The sequence below is a fragment of the Cervus canadensis genome, chromosome X (assembly GCF_019320065.1).
Source record: "Cervus canadensis isolate Bull #8, Minnesota chromosome X, ASM1932006v1, whole genome shotgun sequence".
NCBI classification, from domain to species: domain Eukaryota; kingdom Metazoa; phylum Chordata; class Mammalia; order Artiodactyla; family Cervidae; genus Cervus; species Cervus canadensis.
In genome coordinates, this window is record NC_057419.1 from 128,579,286 (window position 1) to 128,598,761 (window position 19,476).

The following is a 19,476-nucleotide window of genomic DNA, read 5'->3' on the forward strand; positions in this document are numbered from 1 at the left end:
GTTTACTGTCTGTGTATTATTTTAGGAAGAAGTAGAGGAAAAAAGGAATAAGAAAAATACAGTGAAAAGCTATAAACGGGGGGGGGGTTATACACTGAGGTGGGCTTTTGATTAACTTCACTTTGCAGATGAGGAAAAGGGAAGAAGAAATGGGCTGAAATCTTCCTCAGAGGTAAATGGACAGAGCCCCTTACCACAGCTGACCTGTCCCTTAGGTCACAGAGCCAAACTGTGGCACCCGCTAGTTGACAACGTTCAAAGGCTTTCTTCTCTAACATATCCAGAAGATTCTGACGGGGGGGTGGGGAGGCTGGTGCTGAGGTAATAGCCCAAACGGAGGATGCCAGGGGTCCATTCCTGATTACTGTGGGGAGGGGCAGCTCTCTCTGCTCTGGGCGGGTTTCTGACATTGCCATTGCCATGGCTTCTCGTCCAGGTCACAGTAGGAAATCTCTCCTGCGGGCTGATGCGGCCCCTCCCCCACCCCACTCCCCCAGTTAAGGAAGGAGAGAGCAGCTACTGGTGGGAGCCAGCATCAGGGGCCTCAGCCCCCAGAAGCCCTGAAGTGACATGTTAGGGGACACTGTCAGCCCAACGACTTCAAGGCAACCCCGCTCAATCCCGCAACTGAGAATAGCTGGGGAGGGATGAAAAGCAATATAGTTGCCCATACACATGAAGGAACACGCGGTCAGAAAGCCAGGAAGCCTTCCACATTATTTTAGTGGAGTGGAGGACATTCATGTCCTGGAGAGAAGAAGCAGGGTGGCGGGGCGGGGGGTGGGGAACATCTTCCCAGGAACTTGCCCTGTCCCTTCTCCCGATCTCATATTGGAGATATTGGAGGGGGTTAAAGAGGACTCATCTGACCTCAGACCCCAAGGTCCTTAACGCTTCTTGTAGGTGTATAAATACCTACCTCTGTGAGCAGCACAGGGCTGGGGGCACGGGAGTGGGGAGGACTGCATTTAAGACAGGTGGTGGAGGGAAGGAATGGGTTCACCTGAGAACCTGAAGGAGCTGATGTACAGGAAATCGGTGCTCCTCAGAGCCAAGAGGAGGGAGCCCAGCGGCTGGAGAGGGTGTGCCAGGGGCTAGAGAGTAAGAGGAGAGCAAGTGAGGGCCCATCAGGGACACTCACAGGAGACTGACAGTGACAGGAAGGCTAGTCAGAATCACAGACCCCGGGGTTGTGTATACAACTCCAGGCTGAGGGTACCAGCAGTGCACTGGTTGATGTGCCCAGAGAGAGACAGTGGGGTTCCCATTGTGTTAGCAACTGAGGGAGGAAGGAGAGGGAGACACCAGGTGCTGTAAGAAGCCAGTGCAGCCTTTCCTGGGCTGTCACGCCTCCAGAACCTGCTTAGAAAGAACACCCTACCCCCCACCCCCAGGCACATTCTCCATCGGTGGAAAGGGTACAGGCTCAGCCTCCCTTGTTCTGCCATCACCCCTCCCCCGGACCCCAGCATCCGAGGTTTGCCTTAAGCCTCAGCCTCCTTAACCCTCCTGACCAGAGGGAGGCTGGGAGGGCCTCTCTGCCTTGGACCCTTTAGCTGAGAACCGGCCCAGTGTGCAGACTCCAGAGGCACTCTCCTTGCATCCATCCCTGGCACTTCTGGGACCCTGGTAGCCACCACCATCTCTCCAGAGCCAAAGGGGACCCCCTCCCTCACCTCCAGGCAAGAGGCAGCTCCACTCAGGCCCCCAAAGCCATATGGACCCCCAAAATTTCCCAGATCATATAGAGTTGGAAAAATCCCTGATGCTGGGAAAGATTGAGGGTAGAAGAAGAGGGTGTCAGAGGATGAGATGGCTGGATGGCATCACCAATGCAATGGACATGAACTTGGGCAAACTCTGGGAGATGGTGAGGGACAGGGAGGCCTGGCATGCTGCAGTCCATGGGGTTGCAAAGAGTTGGACACGACTGGGCAACTGAACATCAACAATAACATAGAATTTAACCTTTAATTCTTCTCTACCTCTCCATCTCTGCTGTTGTTTTCTTAATTTTACTTTATAAACACTTGTTGAATATTTGCCCAAAGATACACTCTATGTTGCCATGTCTCTCTAGTATCCAGTAGAAGAGATAGCTGAAATAAGACAAAAATAAATCCTGCCCACTTCACTAACCTCCTTTTCACTGGAGTTAGCTTGGGAGTTCAGTTAGACCACTGCTTTGAAAATATATTCTGTGATTCACCCCCTTTTTCTTCCCTCTTTCATCCTCCTCTCTGGTGTATGAATTTGAGACTGTCTACATTTTTATTTCACCAACCTGATGCCATCTGACATTTCTTTTCTGTTTCACTTTGTGTGACACTGGCTTTTCCTTTACTTGAGAAATACATATTCTCCCTAATTAGGAGACATGGACCCAATGCCTGAGCATTCAGATCAGACTAATGGGGTTAGCCAAAAAAAGCCTTCATTTCAAACTCTAAGCTTCTTTCTTCCTTTCTGCCTTCATTCTCATTGGTCGCTAAGAGATGAAAATCACTCTTTTGTCTTGTCAGAAGAAACCGGCCTTTCTGCATTAAGGATCCCTCCTTCCTGGCATTCTTTTCCCTTGGTTTCCATGATGCCCCTGTCTCATGGTCCCCCCTTCCCTGACCTGTTTGGTGCCTGGTTCTCAGTTTACTTTGCTGAATCTTCTTGCTTTTCTTGATCTTTCCTTGCTGCTGCTGCTGCTTCAGTCATGTCCAACTCTGTGCGACCCCAAGGACAGCAGCCCACCAGGCTCCTCTGTCCACGGAATTCTCTAGGCAAGAGTACTGGAGTGGGTTGCCATTTCCTTCTCCATAATAGTAATCAAAATCAAAATCATTACAATTGTGATTTAAGAGCTTATTGCATGCCTGTACCAAGTCCTTTATTAGCAGGCCCCAGCCTTTTTAGAACCAGGGACCAGTTTCATGGAAGACAATTTTCCTATGGTGGAGGGGAGCGGCTGGTTTCAGGATGATTCAAGTATATTACATTTATTGTGCACTTTGTTTCAATTATTTTTACATCAGCTTCACCTCAGATCATCAGGCATTAGATCCCAGAGGTTGGGGATGCCTACTTTAAATGCATGTGCTCCTTTAGCCCTCACATCAATTCCATAAAATAGGTATTACTATTAGCACATGTTTCAGATGAGGAAAGGGCTTCCCAGGTGGCTCAGCAGTAAACAATCGATCTGTAATGCAGCAGACACGGGTTCGATCCCTGGATTAAGAAGATCCCCTGGAGAAGGAAATGGCAACCCACTCCAATATTCTTGCCTGGGAAATCCCACGGACAGAGGAGCATGGCTGGCTACAGTCCATGGGGTCCCAAAGAGTTGGATACGACTTAGCGACTAAACAACAACAACAACAAAAACAGATGAGGAAACACACTGCAAAGTTAAATAAACTTGCCTAGGGGTATGCAGCTAGTTAGTGGTGGAGCCAGAGGTCACACTCTAGGGTGGGAAGCCTACACTTCTTATATATCTTAGCTCTCCTGTGTACACAGCACCCTACAATGTAGGTGCTGCTGAAGCTGCCTATGAACAGGAAACTGAAGTTTCTAAATTCAGGATGATAAGACCTGCCTTGCCCAGGTGCTTGGTGTATGAGTGATTAGCATCAGGCTTTCAAGAAATGGTAACTATTACTTGGTTAGAATGCATGATTCTGCTACAGAAGGAAGGATGGGGGAAAGTAAATACTGTCTTTGCTAAGCAGACAGTGCTTATTCAGTGATAATCTGACACTGTAACAGTTGGGCTCCAGGAGTTGGGCCGAGCCTGGCCCCTGGAAGGCACAGGAGTGAAATCAGAAATGCCTGAGTGTTTAGTGGGCTTCCCTGGTGGCTCAGTGGTAAAAAATCAGCCTGCCGATGCAGGAGATGTGGATTAATTAGACCCCTGGGTTGGGAATATCCCCTGGAGGAGGAAATGGGAACCTACTCCAGTATTCTTGCCTGGAAAATCTCATGGACAGAGGAGCCAGTTGGACATGACCGAATGACTAAACAACCACAACAGCCACAACAAATATATATATACACAATACATATTTACATGTGTATATATATTAATATATACATACACAGTGGGATATTACTCAGTCATAAGAAGAATGAAATATTGCCATTTGAAGCAACATGGATGCAGCTAGAGATTATCATACTAAGTGAAGTAGTAAGTCAGAAATAGAAAGACAAACACCATATGACAGGGGTCCCCAACCTCCAGGCTGTGGACTGGTACCTCCTGCCAGATCAGTGGCACCATTAGATTAGAAATAAGGTGCACAAGAAATGTAATGCACTTGAATCACCCTGAAACCATCCTTGCACCCTAGTCTGTGGGAAAATTGTGTTCCATGAAATCTGTCCCCAGTGTCAAAAAGGTTGGGGACTACTGCCATATGATATTACTTATACATGAAATCTAAAATATAATATGGGCTTCTAGTATTCTCGCCTGGAGAATTCCATGGACAGAGGAGTCTGGCAGGGTACACAGTCCATGGGGTCACAAAGAGTTGGACATGACTGAGCGACTAAACACAGCACAGCACAGGGATCTTGATGGGCTTCCCAGGTGGTGCTAGTGGTAAAGAACCTGTCTGCCAATGCAGAAGATGTAGGAGACGCAGGTTCGATCCCTGAGTCCAGAAGATTCCCTGGAGGAGGACACAGAAACCCACTCCAGTATTCTTGCCTGGAGAATCCCATGGACAGAGGAGCCTGGCGGGCTATAGTCATGGGGTCGCAAAGAATTGGACATGACTGAGTAAGCACCCCCACACACAAAATATAACACAAATGAACCTATCTATGAAACAGAAAGAGATTCATGGACACAGAGAACAGACTGGTGGTTGCCAAGGGGGACGGGGGTGGGGGAAGGATGGAGTAGGAGGTTGAGGTTAGCCGATGTAAGCAGATTGCACATTCTGTCATGTGTGGAATGAACAAACAAGGTCCTCCTTATACCACAGGGATCTATATTTGCTTTCCTATGATAAAGCATAATGGAAATGAATACATAAAAAAGAAATATATAACTGAATCACTTTGCAGTACAGCAGAAATCAACACATTATAAGTCAATAATAAATAAATAAAACTGCACGCCTGGACCAGCATTCTCATTCTGTTTTCCCTCCTCTGTGTGCCCATCACATGCCTCTCTTCTAGCACACCACATAATTTAATGATTTATTATATTATTTGTTTATTCCTGTCTATCCCCCACTAGACTGTAAACATTTTAGTCTGCTTAGTTCACTGTGGTATCCCCAGCTCCTAGAATACTACCTGGAACATAAGTTGGATTTCAATAAATGCTTGTGAATGGAACAAATCAAGTGCTTGGCACACAGTAGGTACACAGAGAATGGCAGCCTTTATTATTGCTACACTCCCAGAACAAATGTTATTGGAGGGGAGTCAGTCAAGGAAAGAACAGTGTATACTGCTGAACTGCCATCCATCGAGTTGATGAGATCAGGAACCTGGGAGACATTCTAAATCAACTGCTTGCTTCTCTCTCTCCCACTTACTCTCTGTGACTTGTTAGTTGGACCATTCACTCCTAGCAAAGCAGAAAGAGAGATGGGTTTCTTTGTAGCTTCATCCATATCACATCATCAGATCTTAGGTTTAGGTGTTTCAAACTCCCAATTTCACGTGCACTTATAAGTATTAAAAGACAACTGCCCTGTAAAATATGGATGTTTTGGGTACTCTTTGCTATTTCCCTTTTACTGAAGGATAAGTAAAAGAATAATTATGTGGTGCAGTCACTATGGAGAACAGTATGGAGGTTCATTAAAAAATTAAAAATAGAGCTACCATGTGATCCAGCAATCCCACTCCTGGGCCTATATCCAGAAAAGAGGAAAATTCTTATTTAAAAAGATACATGCACCCCAGTGTTCATAGCAGCACTGTTTATAATAGTCAAGACATGGAAACAACCCAAGAGCCCATCAAAAGATGGCTGGTTTAAGAAGATGTGGTATTATACATACAGTGGAGTATTACTCAGCCATTAAAAGTGAAATAATACCATTTGCAGCAACATGGACCTAGAGATTATTGTACTAAGTGAAGTAAGTCAGACAAAGACAAATACTATGATATCACATGATATCACTCCTATGTGAAATCTGAGAAATTGTACAAATGATCTTATTTACAAAACAGAAACAGACTCATAGACATAGGAAATGAACTGATAGTTACCAAAGGGGAAAGGGGGGAGGAATAAATTAGGTGTATGGGATAACAGGTACAAACTACTGTATATAAAACAGATAAGCGACAAGGATTTACTGTGTAACACAAGGAACTATATTCAATAACTTGTAATAACCTATAATGGAAAAGAAACTGAGTCATTTTGCTGTATACTTGAAATTAACACAGCAGTGTAAATCAACTATACTTCAATAAAAATATGTAAGACTTATGTGCATAATAAATAACCTAAGATGTAAAAAAAGAGTAATAATAATGAATATTATTTTCACTTGCTATGTGTTGAACATGTAAGTAATATAGTAAGAACTATTAACCCCATTTTATTTATTTATTTATTTATTTTTTATTATTAACCCCATTTTAGAGGAGTTAAATGGGTCTCAGTAAGAGAGAGCAAGAGGATTAAGGTGTTACATGCCCGTAAACACAGAGTAAGTCTGGCACCAAAGCCTATGAACTTTCCATCATATATTTGAAGTAAAAGTGTTGACATTAATGAGAAAACTGGTATCACAGTGGAAGATCAGTTATTGGGGCAGGGGTAACAGACAGATATGAACATCTGATCAATTTCCTGTTCATCAAGTACAGGTTAAAGCTGTTTGAAAATCTGTAAGTGAAAGAACTTAAATTTTACTAGAGGGAACATGATGGAGGTTGATTTTAAATATCCTGAATGGACCAAGATCAATTTAGCTCAGGGAAACATAATTGAAAATAGAATCTCTTTAGTATCACTGATCTCTGAAACTCAAGAAATCGACACATAAACTTTTCTCTTCTCTGTCTGCCAGAATGTTTGGTAAAACTGTTTTATTCACTAAATGACTTTAGAGTTGCTATAAAAGTAGGAAATTTAGAATACCATAAGATTATATAAAATTTTTATATGCTTATTATTTAAAAAGGCATCAAATGATACAGAAAGAATAAATAAGCCATAGGTAAGTACTGAACATTTGGCATATTTCTTTTAAATCTTTTTTCTAACTTTGAGAGTGTGAGTGTAGATATATGTACAATTTATTGAGTAAAATTTCTTCTTTTTCTATTAATAAGTACAATAACTTCAAAAGCACAAAATAAAGATTGGCAAAAGAGAAGTAAGGGGGTGGTAACACCTGAGCAAATATAAAAACATACCAAGAAAACCTACAAGAAGTAAACTGTTACTGGCTGACAAATAATGATCATTAATTGTAGTAAGTATGATTATTTTCATAGACAAAGCAAAAGAATTGGTGGAAACATTTCTGAAAATAATGAGGGACATTAATGTAAAATCTGAAAGGATTAGGAAAGGAAAATGATAAGAAGAAATTTTATCTTTAGAGGATACGAGTGAAAGGACAGAACTCAAGTTAAGCTAGAAGATAGTGAGTGAGCTTGGTAGCTGTAGAGAGGAAGACATGATTATAAATTCACCCAGGCCCCAGCCACATCACAGACTGACCTCACAATTAGAATGCAGAGATCCTCTGCCTTGAGTGAAGCAGCTTATCAGAATAAAACAAGAGTGATGACATGAATCAGCCATGGATTTACATGTATTCCCCATCCCGATCCCCATGTAAATCCATAGCTGCTTCACGTCAATGTATGGCAAAAACCACTACAATATTGTAAACTAATTAGCCTCCAACTAATAAAAATAAATGGAAAAAAAAATAAAAACTACGATGCGAGAGTTCTTCTCTCTAGACTAATTAAATCAAGATCTGAAAATGCATTAGGATTTGTCCATAAATGATTCTCACATGCAACCAGGGTATATATATATATATATATATATATATATATAACAAGAGTGATGAGAACCATGGCAGGGGGAGCCAGGGGACAGAACACAGAGGAGGGCCCTATAATCCAGGGGGTCAGAAATGGCTTCTCACAGGGGGTCACGTGTAGGCCATAGGACTAATATCCTCAGCAACTGGGAGAGCAAAGTGATCAGAGCTCTAACCAGTGTGAAACCTACCTACCTTACCACTGTGGTCAGAGAGCCCCAAGAAGGCAGTCCAAGAGGACAGAGGAGCACACCGTTTCCAAGTTGAAGGTCTTGAGCTGTTGTGCTGAGGTCTCAGCTGCATTGGATGTCAGTGGGGACTTCAAAACCATCAAGTGCCGACTCTCCAAATATCTCCAACACACCTGTTGATATGACCAAGTTGAATTTATCACTTACCTCTGTAAGCGAGAACCCCCACCTCACAAAGCTTTGCTAGTGTTTTAGGGAGGAAGGACGTTCCAATGGATTGAGAAATGAAAGCATGGTTTACGGTTGAGGGTCTTTTAATCTGGGACTTGATTAGGACTGGAGTAGTGACCTTGATGGACTTCCCAGGTGGCGCTAGTGGTAAAGAACCTGCCTGCCAATGCAAGAGACATAAGAGAAGCGAGTTTGATCCCTGGGTTGGGAAGATCCCCTGCAGGAGGGCATGGCAACCCACTCCAGTATTCTTGCCTGGAGAATCCTATGGGCAGAGGAGCCTGGCAGGCTAAAGTCCATAGGGTTGCAAAGAGTCAGGCATGACAGAAGCAACTTAGCACGCACAGCAGAGATCATGATACCAAAAGTCTGGGATTGGTGGAAGCTGCAAGGGGAGGATTTTGAGGAGGGGGACTTAAAGAATTTCAGAGTGCAAACTGTTGATGCCTTCCACAGAAAAGTTTATGGATCTTTGGGGAGGATGCTGTAGTGAAGAAACCATTTGCCTGGACAGAGGAGTCCTGGAAAATTCAGTCAGTCAGTTTAGTCTCTCAGTCGTGTCCAACTCTTTGCGACCCCATCCTTGTCCATCACCAACTCCAGAAGCTTGCTCAAACTCATGTCCATTGGGTCAGTGATGCCATTCAACCATCTCATCCTCTGTCATCCCCTTCTCCTGCCCTCAATCTTTCCCAGCATCAGGGTCTTTTCCAATGAGTCAGTTCTTTGCATCACGTGGCCAAAGTATTGGAGCTTCAGCTTCAGTCCTTCCAATGAATATTCAGGACAGATTTCCTTTAGGATTGACTGGTTTGACCTCCTTGCAGGCCAAGGGACTCTCAAGAATCTTCTCCAACACCACAGTTCAAAAGCATCAATTCTTTGGCGTTCAGCTTTCTTTATGGTCCAACTCTCACATCCATCCATGACTACTGGAAAAACCATAGCTTTGACTTTGACCTTTGTCAGGAAAGTAATGTCTCTGCTTTTTAATATGCTGTCTAGGTTGTTCATAGCTTTCCTTCCAAGGAGCAAGCATCTTTTAATTTCATGGCTACAGTCACCATCTGCAGTGATTTTCAAGCCTCACCCACCCAAATAAAGTCTCTCACTGTTTCCATTGTTTCCCCATCTATTTGCCATGAAGTGATGGGACCAGATGTCATGATCTCCATTTTTGAAGGAGTTTTAAGCCAGCTTTTCCATTCTCCTCTTTCACTTTTATCAAGAGGCTCTTTAGTTCTTCTTCACAGTCTGCCATCAGGGTAATGTCATCTGTATATCTGAGGTTATTGATAGTTCTCCCGGCAATTGTGATTCCAGCTTGTGCTTCATCCAGCCTGGCATGTAGCATGATATACTCTGCATATAAGTTAAATAAACAGGGTGACAGTATACAGCGTTAAGGTTTTTTTTTTCCCCCAATTTGGAACCAGTCCATTGTTCCACGTTCATTTCTAACTGTTGCTTATTGACGTGCATACAGATTTCTCAGGAGGTAGGTGAGGTGGTCTGGTATTCCCATTTCTTGAAGAATTTTCCACAGTTTGTTGTGATTCACACAGTCAAAGATTTTGGCATAGTCAATGAAGCAGTAGTAGATGTCTTTCTGTAATTCTCTAGGTTTTTCGATGATCCAATGGATATTGGCAATTTGATCTCTGGTTCCTCTGCCTTTTCTAAATCAAGCTTGAACATCTGGAAGTTCTCAGTTCATGTACTGTTGAAGCCTAGCTTGGAAACTTTTGAGCATTACTTTGCTAGCGTGTGCGATGAGTGCAATTGTGTGGTAGTTTGAGCATTCTTTGGCATTGCCTTTTTTGGGGATTGGAATGAAAATGGACCTTTTCCAGTCCTGTGGCCACTGCTGAGTTTTCCAAATTTGCTGGCATATTGAGTGCAGCACTTTCACAGCATCATCGTTTAGGATTTGAAATAGCTCAGCTGGAATTCCATCACCTCCACTAGCTTTGTTCGTAGTGACGCTTCCTAAGGCCCACTTGACTTTGCACTCAGGGATAGTGCAAAGTGGGTTCTAGGTGTGTGGGTTCTAGGTGAGTGATCACACTATCGTGATTATCTGTGTCATTAAGATCTTTTTTGTACAGTTCTGTGTATTACTACCACCTCTTCTTAGTATCTTCTGCTTCTGTTAAGTCCATACCATTTCTGTCTTTTATTGTGACCATTTTTGCATGAAATGTTCCCTTGGTATCTGTAATTTTCTTGAAGAGATCTCTAGTCTTTCCCCTTCTATTGTTTTCCTCTATTTCTTTGCATTGATCACCGAGGAAGGCTTTCTTATCTCTTCTTGCTATTCTTTGGAACACTACATTCAGGTGGATATATCTTTCCTTTTCTCCTTTGTCTTTTGCTTCTCTTCTTTCCTCGGCTATTTGTAAGGCCTCCTCAGACAACCATTTTGCTTTTAGCATTTCTTTTTCTTGGGAATCAATTTGATCACAGGCTCCAGTACAATGTTACGAACCTCTGTCCATAGTTCTTTAGGCATGTTATCATCTAATTCCTTGAATCTATTTGTCACTTCCACTGTATAATCATAAGGGATTTGATTTAGGTCATACCTGAATGGTCTAGTGTTTTTCCCTACTTTCTTCAATTTAAGTCTGAATTTTGCAATAAGGAGTTCATGATCTGAGCCACAGTCAGCTCCCCGTCTGGTTTTTGCTGATTATATAGAGCTTCTCCATCTTCAGCTGCAAAGAATATAATCAATCTGATTTCGGCATTGACCATCTGGTGATGTCCACGTGTAGAGTCATTTCTTGTGTTGTTGGAAAGAGGGTATTTGCTATGACCAGTGCGTTATTTTTGCAAAACTGTTAGCCTTTGCCCTGCTTCATTTTGTATTCCAAGGCCAAACTTGCTTCTTACTCCAGGTGTTTCTTGACTTCCTGCTTTTGCATTCCAGTCCCCTATGATGAAAAGGATATCCTTTTTTTTTTTTTTTTTGGTGTTAGTTCTAGAAGGTCTTGTAGGTCATTGCAGAACCAGTAAATTCAGCTTCTTGGGCATTAGGTGTTGGAGCATAGACTTAGATTACTGTGATATTGAATGGCTTGCCTTGGAACCAAACAGAGATCATTCTGTCGTTTTTGAGATTTTACCCAAGTACTGCATTTTGGACTCTTTTGTTGACTATGAGGGCTACTCCATTTCTTCTAAGGGATTCTTGCCTACAGTAGTAGATATAATGGTCATCTGAATTAAATTCACCCATTCCAGTCCATTTTAGTTCACTAATTCCTAAAATGTCAAGGTCACTCTTGCCATCTCCTGTTTGACCACTTGCAATTTACTTTGATTCATGGACCTAACATTCCAGGTTCCTGTGCAATATTGTTCTTTACAGCATTGGACTTTACTTCTATCACTAGTCACATCCACTGCTTTGCATTGTTTTCCTTTTGCCTCAGCCTCTTCATTCTTTCTGGAGCTATTTCTCCACTCTTCTCCAGTAGCATATTGGGCACCTACCAACCTGGGGAGTTCATCTTTCAGTGTCATATCTTTTTGCCTTTTCATACTGTTCATGGGGTTCTCAAGGCAAGAGTACTGAAGTGGTTTGCCATTCCCTTCTCCAGAGGACCACATTTTGTCAGAACTCTCCACCTGTGACCCATCCATCTTGGTTGACCCTGAACGGCATGGCTCATAGTTTCACTGCGTTAGACAAGGCTGTGATCCATGTGATCAGTTTGGTTAGTTTTCTGTGACTGTGGTTTTCATTCTGTCTGCTCTCTGATGTATAAGGCTAGGAGGTTTGTGGAAGCTTCCTGATGAGAGGAACTTCCTGGAAAGTAATGTCAGTGAAGACAGTGGACTAGCAAAGTCACATTTATGTAGCTAATACTGTGTGGTTTAGTTTCTTAGTGTCCAGGCTGAGTGTGGGGATGGACTGTTTTAATTCTCATACACAAAACATTTTATGAATAATTCACCTTAGGTATGCATTTATTTTGTAGTGTCAAGACCGTTTCGTTCCCCTGAATACCGAGGAAAGATGACACCTACTCTTCTTATGAGGTGTTTGCTAAGCCCTGAGATACTAATTAAATAGCTAGCTTTAACAGTTTGCTAAGCCCTTTAGGTGGATTATTTTATTTAATTCTCACAAACACCTTGTGAAGTTGACACTAATTCATTTTTTCAGACCTTCAAGAAAACACAACTTCAACAAATCTGCCTTATTCGATTCGTTTTTTTTTTTTTTTCCTGAAGGGATCCAGGTTCAAGATTATTTGGCCATTCTGTCCTCTTTGGGGGCCCTTTTCCATTTGGGAATTACTGAGGAAGTGATGGAGGCAGCCTCCATCTGCTCCACTTTGGATCTGGGTCACCTCCCCTTGGGATTCCTGGTGGCCCAGATGGTAGAGAATCCGCCTGCAATGCGGCAGACCTGGGTTTGATCCCTGGGTTGGGAAGATCCCCTGGAGGAGGGCATGGCAACCTACTCCAGTATTCTTGCCACGGGGGGAATCCCCATAAACAGTGGAGCTTGGCAGGCTACAGTCCACGGGGTCGCAAAGAGCTGGACACGACTGAGCAACTAAGCAACGGCAGTAGCATCAGCTCCCTTCAACATCGCGGCTGCACCATGGGGCCGGTGACCCCTCTCCTTGCAGAGGACCCCGCCTGGGATTTGGCTGCTCTGCAGACGGGAAGCCACCCCAACCCCTCCCGCGCATGCTCCGACCATCTGGTGTCCGCCGCGCCGGTTTCTCTGGTTTCCGGCTACCAGGGGGCGCTAGGACCCAATCGCACGTGCTGGGAGGGGTGGCGGCCGAGCGGTCGGGGAGCAGCGCGTTGGGGCGTGTGGGACCGTGGCTTGGAGCACGGGAGGGCTGCGAGCCTACTCAGGCTGCTTTTCTTCTTCCATCACCTTCTCCTTTCGCTGTGCACGGGCCACACGGTGGAACTGCAGCGGTGAAAACGGCTGAAGTCGGGGCGCTGTAACCTCCTGGCGACCCTGAGGAGCAGCAGCGTGAGTTTCCCGGGTACCAGGAGGCCCTGGGAGGAGACACCTCATCCTGACTTTGTGGCAGTTTTTGCCATCCCGTAACGCAAAGGAGGGACTTGGTCCCAACCTTTCCCTTAGATCGGAGAGGTGCCCTTCCATCCTCTTGCCCTTGGAGGGATGTGCTCTCCTCTGGAGTATCCCGGCGCGGGGTGGGGGGAAGGGGGGTAGGCGGGCCTGGGGGGGTGGAGTTTGTATACTACACTTGGTCTTAGCCAGAAGGCCGAGAAGCGATTGGAGTTTGTATCTTTCAGCTGTTCTGGCAGGACTTCCTAGCCCAGTAAGCATTAACCAAATTGCTAGAAAACACCCAAACAAACAAACAAAAATCATTAACATTCTCACAGATATGCTAGAATAGAACAATTCACCGTTTATGAACAGGGCTTGAGAGTTGCAAGAAATGAACTTGTTACCTGACTAAGGTTTATTGCTTGGAGTAGGGGTCTAGGCACACTCACACTTAAACTGGCAGGCCACTGATTGTCCAGAGTACACAATGGGATCACCCAATCGGAAATGGATTCCACACCTCATCATGCAGTATTCAGAGATGCTGACTTTGCTGTTTCTGTCAGCACAACCCGAAGCCCCAGTTGACAAAAATGCATCCGAAATTTCATTCACCACAATTCTTACCAGGTCTTGCCATGGAGGACAAAAGTTAAATTAGATAAAAACGAAATAATGTAATAGATTAATGGTATAAGAGCCTTATATTTTGCATACCATTAAATTCACTCATTTTGAGTGTACATTTGTTTTTAGTAAACTTTAGTAATTGTCACCACAGTCCAGTTTTAGAGCATTTTTATCATGCCACCCCACCCCCTAAATTCACAAAAGACTATTTGTAGTTGATCTCTCCTCCCACCTCTAGTCCTGAGCAACCATGTAAACTGTCCTCTGTCTCTGTAGTTGCTTTTTCTGAACAGTTCATGTGCATGGAATCATACAATATGTAATCTTTTGTGAATGACTTCTTTCACTTAACATATTTTTCAGGTCCATCCATGTTGTAACATACATCAGTACCTCATTGCTTTTTATGGCTGAATAGTATTCCATGGTACAGATATGCCACATTTGTTACCCATCTATTGGCTGAAGGACACTTATTTCCACTTTTTGGTTATCATGAATAATCCTGTTGTGAACATCTATGAAGACATATGTTTTCAGTTCTCTTGATTTCACTGCTCTGCTCTGGTGCTGCCATATCACCCTTAGCAGACCTTTGTTATAACACTTAAGACACTGCCAAGTAAGCTTGGGTTCATTTTCTGTCTCTCCTCTAGAGAGGGCAAGGACCATGTTCACTTGCTCCCTGGTCTAGGAGTGGTATTTCTGGATCATAACTGCATGTTTAACTTCTTTAGGAATTTCCAGACTTTTCTAAAGTGGCTGCCATTTAATATTCCCATTGGTAAATGTATGAAGGTTCCAATTTCTCCACATCCTCACCAACACTTGTTTTGTCTTGTTGTCAGTATCTCGTTGTGATGTTAATTTGACTAGACTGGTAGTTGGTTTAGCTAGTTTCACTTCACTCTAATGAATACCTGTTTTAATATTTTAATGTAGGAGCTGAAATGAGTAATACATGGTCACTCTTTGCAAGGAGCTAATATATAGCTCCTTCAGGGAGACAGGTAGAGAAACAGATAATTACAGTTACAGTGTGTTAAGTGCTCTGAAGGACTTGAGTGCAGGGTGCTGTGGGGAGCAGAAGAAACCTAACCTAGGCTGGGGAGAGGATGGAGGAAAGTATTATTTTTTTTAATTGAAATATAGTTGATTTACAATATTGTGTTAGTTTCAGGTATACAACAAAGTGATCCAGTTATATACATATGTTTTCAGATTCTTTTCCATCGTAGGTATTGAATACATACAAGATATTGTATATAGTTCCCTGCATTGTACAATAAGTCCTTGTTGTTTATCTATTTGATATATAGTAGTGTGTATCTGTTAACCCCAAGCTCAACCATAATGAAACAAAGTGTAGTTCGTCAATTCCATTTTTTCATTAGTAGACCATATTACAAAACCATGTAATCAATTATTATATTTTGGGTTTCATCACTAAAAAACTATGGAAATTTGTTTTTTTCTGTTGTTATATAAGTACCTACATAATATTCTTGATTTTGCTTCTTGGCCCATATAACCTAAAATATTTACTATCTGACCTTCACAGAAAAAGTTGGCCAACTCCTGGTTTAGTAGAATAAACAGACATAGAAAGCAGTTGACATGTACTTGTTGGGTGACCTTGGGAAGTCACTTTACCTCTCTGGCCTTGATTTTTATTATCTATAAAATAGAGATAAAGGGTGATGGGTGGATGAGATAAGCTCTAGGGTGAAAAACCCCCCATCCCCTAAATTTTTATAAATGATTTAGTTATGCAAATATTTCAGATACTACTGTGTTCTAAGAACTGTTAGAGGTATTGAGGATGCAGCAGGAAACAATGTTCTTGTCCTGAAGAAGGATACTATTCTAAATGAAAAGAGATTTAGATTGCAATGTGTGATCTGAGATTGGATCTTTAATTTAAACAGACTAGCTTTATAGGGAATTTTGGGGGAAAGTAGGCAAATATAAGTATGGATGGGTCTTAGATGAGATGAAAAACTTTTTTTTAAGTGTTTTGACTATGCTTCATGGCATGTGGGATCTTAGGTTCACTGCAGTGGAAGCTTCTTAACATGGAATGGTAAAGGTTGATAATTGAGAAAAAGCAGTTATAGAGTTACAAAGCATTATGTACATGCATTATGTCATTTTGGTAGAAAATACATATATATATTATATATACTTAGAAAAAGATCTGAAAGGATATATACTTAGCTGTTAATAGTGACAATTTCTGGGTGATTGAAATAGAAAGTTTGTTATTTTTAATTTAAATTTATTTGTTTTAATTGGAAGATAATTGTTTACAATATTGTATTGGTTTCTGCCATATAGCAATATGAATCAGCCACAGGTATACATATGTCCCCACCCTCCTGAACTTCCCATCCCACCCACTCAGCACCGGTTTGAGCTTCCTGCATCATATAGCAAATACCCACTGGCTATCTGTTTTATGTCTCAATGCTACTCTCTCAATTCATCCCACCTTTTCCTTCCCCCACTGTATCCACAAGTCTGTTCTTGTTTCTAATCTTTTTATTTTCTAACTTTCCACAATGAACAAATATACACTGCTTTTGTAAAAATAAAAGATTCTTTCTAAGTTAAAACATAATCTCTCTTCCTGGTGCTTACCTGCTAGTGTCCCTTTAAGTATTAGTATTGCCAAATCTGTCATTTTTTCCCTAGGGAAACACAAGTAAGAATGGAGAGTGCTCTTCTCCCCAGAAGCTAACAAAAGGTCAAGTCTTTCTCTGTGAAATGGCTGTAGAATGTAAACTGAGGCTCCTGGCATTCCCCTACTGGTAAGTAGAGCTTTCTTATACCTGGGGCTTTAAAATGGGGTGGGATTCTGTAGGATTGGAGAAGGAAATAGCCACCCACTCCAGTATTCATGCCTGGAAAATCCCATGGACCTAGGAGCCTGCGGGGCTACAGTCCATGGGGTCGCAAAGAGTCAGACACGACTGAGCGACTTTACTTTCACTTTCTATAGGATTGCTGACATTAAAAAAGAAGGCCTAGTAAGGCCAATGTTGACTGTATACAGCTAAGCACCATGCCTAATCTGATAGTGGATACAGGTTTATCTCCTCCAGCGATGGACACATCAGGATACTGAAGCCAGATGTGATCAAGCATTTGAATCATGTAACACCTACTCCTTTTATTCTAGGCCAGGGATCCATAGACCCTGACAGCTATTTTTGTAAATAAAGTCTTACTGCAACACTTTACATATTGTCTATCACTGCTTGTGCCTCACCATGCTGGAGTTGAGTAGTTGTGACAGATGTAAGTATATGACCCACAAAATCAAAAAATTTACCCTCTGGCCCTTTAAAAAAGAACAAGTTTATGGATCCCTGTTCTAGGCTCACAAGAAAACTGTCTTAGTAGGTGAGCCTATGGGGGAGAGAATGCCCATTTTACAGTTAAATGAATACATTGATGTTCTAATTTATAAACTTCATTCTCTTCTAAGCTTTATTAGCATGTGTCAGTATTCCCAGTTTCAGATGACTCTAGATTACTCATTAGATTGGATTTCTTTTTTTTTTCAAATTGAAATATAGCTGACATGAAATATTATGTTAGTTTCAGTTGTACTATATAGTGATTTGATACTTGTATGCCTTACGGAATGATCGCCATGGTTAAGTCCAGTAACCATCTGTTCCCATACAGTTATTATGTATTATGAACCATATTCCTTATACTGTATGTTACATTCATGTGACTTATTTATTTAATAACTGGAGGTTTTCACCTCTTTATTCCCTTCATCTATTTTGCTTCCACCACCCTCCTCCCTTCTGGTAGCTACCCTTTTGTTTTCTGTATCTGTGAGTTTGTTTTCATTTTGTTTGTTTTTTAAGATTCTACGTATGAGTGAGAGCTTACAGTATTTGTCTTTCTCTGTCTGACTTATTTCACTTAGCATAATATTCTCCAGGCTCATTCACATTGCTGCAAATGGTAGAACTTTTATGGCTGAGTAATATTCCATCGTGTGTGTGTGTGTGTGTGTGTGTGTGTGTATACCACATCTTCTTTAGCCATTCATGTATCAATGGACCCTTTAGCTTGCTTCCATATCTTGGCTATTGTATTAATAAATACTGCTGCATTGAAAATTGGGGTATGTATATCTTTTCAAATTAGTGTTTTTGTTTTCTTCATATAAATACTCAGAAGTGAATTCCTGGGTAGTAGTTTTTTAGGTACTCCCCACAAAATGCTTATTCATTACAAAGGGCAAGCTAGTAACTTCACTGTGGAGAAACCCGGCAGACACCACCTTAACCAAATGATCAATTAAGATTAATAGTTATGGAACAAACTGATATCATGTGCCTCTTGATAGGATGCACTGAAAGGACACAGTGTCACATCTATAGCATTCTTGCCAAAACAAATGGTCTAAATTGAGTCACGATGAACCATCAGAGAAACCCAAAATTGAAACAGCCAGTATTTTTCAAAAGTTTCATGGTAATGAAAGACCAAAAAACAAACAAACAAAAAGACTGGGGAACTATGCCAGATTAAAGGAGCTGAAAGGGACAGGTGTGATCCTAGACCAGAAAAAGGACATTGTTGGGGCAATTGGAGGAAACTGAATACAGTCTATCAATTAGATAATTGTGTTGTATGAATGTTAATTTCTTGATTTATATTAATAGTATTATTCTGTGATTATGGCAGATGTTAACATTTGGAGAATCTGGGTGAAAGATATGTGAGGATTCTTTGGGCTATTTTGCATCTGTTTTTTGATTTTTGTAGTTTCCAAATGAAAAGGTGAAAGTGAAATGGGAGTCATTTACCACACCCCTGAATAGCTGTAGGTGATCTGACGGCAGTCTGCAGTGTGGCTTGTAGGGGAGCCAGAGTATAAGTGGGAGATCAGTCAGGAGACAGTGGCAGTTGACCAGGAGAAAAATGATGATGGCTCAGACGAGGGGATGGCAGTGGAGATCGAGAGGGGTGGATGGATTCAGGATACTTGTTGGCATCTCCACCGGAAGGACATTGAGCAGGAAGGAATAGAAGGGAGGACCATCTCCTTTGAAAAGGATGTTCTCTAGGTATTATCTTCAGATAAAATATAGAACAGAAGAGACCCTGCATGTCTATATGGGTTCTTTTTGTTGCTGTTGTTAGTTTTCTGGATTCTAAATTCTTGAGTATGGAAACTATATTTTATCTTTTTTTTCTCTATGGTTTTCAATAGTGTTCCTCTCATCCAAGGGAAAACTAGGAAAGAAGCTTTCTTTGGTTCCCTCCTGTGTTTGCTTCTGACAAGGACTTTTTTTTCCCCCAATTA

General features: G+C 42.0%; 1 long non-coding RNA gene across 2 annotated transcripts in view; it reads left to right on the forward strand.

Moving 5' to 3' along the window:
• The first annotated feature begins 13,228 nt into the window (after positions 1–13,228).
• LOC122435158 overlaps positions 13,229–19,476 on the forward strand; it is a 33,378-nt gene continuing 27,130 nt past the window's right edge. For both annotated transcript variants that reach the window (XR_006267599.1, XR_006267598.1), the window contains exons 1-2: positions 13,229–13,466; positions 16,836–16,951. This is a non-coding gene — a long non-coding RNA (uncharacterized LOC122435158). The remainder of the gene's footprint in view (positions 13,467–16,835; positions 16,952–19,476) is intronic.